Source organism: Pteropus medius, unplaced genomic scaffold, assembly GCF_902729225.1.
Source record: "Pteropus medius unplaced genomic scaffold, Ma_sr-lr_union100, whole genome shotgun sequence".
NCBI classification, from domain to species: Eukaryota; Metazoa; Chordata; class Mammalia; order Chiroptera; family Pteropodidae; genus Pteropus; species Pteropus medius.
This window is the reverse complement of record NW_024340849.1, coordinates 19,081,213-19,084,080: the sequence shown is the minus strand read 5'-3', so window position 1 is coordinate 19,084,080 and position 2,868 is coordinate 19,081,213. Positions and strand designations below refer to the sequence as shown.

Sequence of the window (2,868 nt, the reverse complement as noted above, 5' to 3'; positions counted from 1 at the left end):
TTTTTTTTTTTTTTTTTTTACTGTTAAGTTGTAGGAGTTCTTTATATATTCACTTTTTATCTAATATATGATTTGCAATTATTTTTCTCCCATTTTGTAGGCTGCCCTCTCGCTCTGTGGTTTGTTTCCTTAATGTTCAGATCATGGTCAGTGTTTAAGTACAGTATGGAACTGGCCAAATAATCAAAGAGCACAAAAGAATCAACTGAATTTCCTATAGTGAAATTCAGACCCCAAAATTGGGATAAAAATCAAATCAACATTACACCTACCAATTAATTCTAGCAGAAAGTCTACAAAAATAAATTTGTAGTAAGTTTTTGTTTTTTTTTTTAAGTTGGTTGCTGGAGCTCTACTCCAAGATTGTCCCCTGCGACTCACATGGAGTCGCATGGACTCCCTGCCATCCAGAGGAGCAGGCCCCGGGGTGAGAGTCCATCTTTCAGAGAAGGATCTAGATCTTGGGCCCTGGGAGGAGAAAGTACTGGGGGCTTCTTGGTTGTATCTAGCCCCCTGCAACTCCATGGGTAGCAATGATGGGGGCGGCCAGGAGGATAGGGTCCTGGGGAACTAGGCCCACCACTCAAAGTTGGGGTGGGGTGGGGTGATGGTTAATTTTATGTGTCAACTTGACTGAGTTAAGGGATGCCCAGATAATGGGTAAAACATTATTTCTGGGTGTGTTTGTCAGGGTGTTTCCCGAAGAGATGAGCATTTGAATCTGTGGACTGAGTAAAGATCATACTCACTAATGTGGCTGGGAGTCATCCAATCCACTGAGGACCCCAAGAAAACAAAAAGGCAGAGGAAGTGTGAATTTGCTTGAGCTGAGACATCATCTTCACGCTCAGATGTCAGTGCCCCTGGTTCTCAGGCCTGCGGCCCTGGACTCCTGATTCCTGGGCCTTGGGACTTACACCATCAGCTCTGTGTTCTCTGAGAGCCTGACTAACACTGGTGGGAGGGGAGAGCGTTCAAGGCAGCCCCTCTGTCCCCAGGGGACTCAGGGCTTCTCTGCCAGGGCTGGGCTAACATAGCCACTTGGACACCTCTTGGCCCCTCCAGAGGCCTCTGCCTATTGGGGACCTTCTTTCTCTCACCTGTACCCACCCCATAATTCCTCAGCCTGCCTGAAGTCACACTGGCAGACTCGAAGCTGCCTCAGGTTCCACCTGGGCTCTCCTGCTCTTCTTTCTTCTTCGTACCTTTGCCTCGCATTTCTCTGAGGCCATCTGGGCCTGGTCAATTGGGCCAGCTTCAGTCATAGTGATTTAAGGGGTTGCCCTTTACTCCTCAGTGGAAATGTGAAGTTATGAGCTCTAGGCCGAGAGCTTGAGACTTTGACAAATCACGTAACCTCTCTGGGCCTCAGTTTCCTCTTCTATAGCATGGGAGAGATTTCTCTGCCCTACCAGGGGCCAAAGGCTGAGATGTAGCCTTGAGCCAGGTGCTGCAGGTGATAGAAGACACAGGCCGTATGCTGGCACTCAAGTCAAGACTCAGCTCTTTAACTGTTGCTACAATGGTTGAATTCAAGGCTCAGATGAGCCGAAGCCCCAGGCATGTTCCTAAGGTGCCTCTCCCAGCTGCACCCATCAAAGGCACTCCGGGAAAGGGGCCTGAAGTCCTGGGCCCAGCTCTACTTTGGTCATTAGTCCTTCAACTGCCCCGAGACTCAATTTTCCTCATCTACGAAGTGGGAATAATGACGCTCCTTTTATTTAACTCACAACTTAAATATAAAAATTTCTTTGGTCTATTTAAAAATTACTCATATAATATATGATACACATTGGTTATAAAATGTTCAGCCTTAATGAGCCCTCTCCCCCTTTTTCCAGGGCTGGCAGCCTTGTATTTGCCGGCATTTCCACACCCACAATCTTGTTCGTGGGTATCTATTTTGCGGGCGTTTCTTCAGTTTGTCCTGTGATTTTCATTCCTAGTTAACGCCATATCAGTACACAGCTCCTTGTGCTTTTCAAACATGAAACGTTATTCCAGAGTTTGCAAGGACTACAGCTTACTCCACTAGTCTTCTTTTGTTGGAGAATCACCTCTTGTGTTCATTGATGCATCTGAGTGCCAATAAAAGTGCCTGGCTCAGGCAGTGTTTGTTGAATGAATGAATGAATGAACGAAAATCCACATAACTCCAAGGAGCGTCATTTATTGAGCACATATTTTGTTCCTTCCTTCCTTCCTTCCTTCCTTCCTTCCTTCACCTACAGTACCTGGTCTTCCTAGGTGGTCTCCCATCCAAGTACTAACCAGGCCCGACCTTGCTTAGCTTCCGAGATCAGATGGGATTGGGTGTGTTCAGGGTGGAATACGTAGACAAGACTTTTTTTTTCAAACATTAGCTCTAATCCTTTCAAAATCCCTACAAAGTGTGTGGCAGGATCTCCATTTTATGGATGAAGAATTGAACTCTGAGAGGTTAAACACTTTGCCAAAAGCTGCCCAGCTGGAGGGGCTGGTGCCTGGGGTTGTTCTGATTTTGAAGCTTCCGCTCTTTCCCTTCTATTAGGTAATTATGCTCAAACACCCTCTACCAGTCCTCCCAAAAGGCCATTGCAGCCCCTCAGGAAGAGGTCACACACAGCTTCATGACATTGCAGCGTGGATAAACCCACCGCGTCCAAGAAACATGGTAAAACGGGGCAAGCAACCAAATGGGAAAAGGTATTTGCAAGCGATACCCCCGATAAGGGGCTAATATCCAAAATACACGAAGAACTCATACAATTCAACAACAACAAAAAACAATCTGATTAAAAAATGGGCGAAGGACCTGAACAGACACTCCTCTCAAGAAGGCATACAGATGGCCAAGAGGTATATGAAAAGATGCTCAACTTCACTAGC

The 2,868-nt window shown here is 46.2% G+C and overlaps 1 pseudogene; it reads right to left on the bottom strand.

The window, feature by feature from the left end:
* Positions 1 to 2,222: 2,222 nt before the first annotated feature.
* On the bottom strand, positions 2,223 to 2,339 carry LOC120589750 (uncharacterized; annotated as a pseudogene).
* Positions 2,340 to 2,868: the final 529 nt, after the last annotated feature.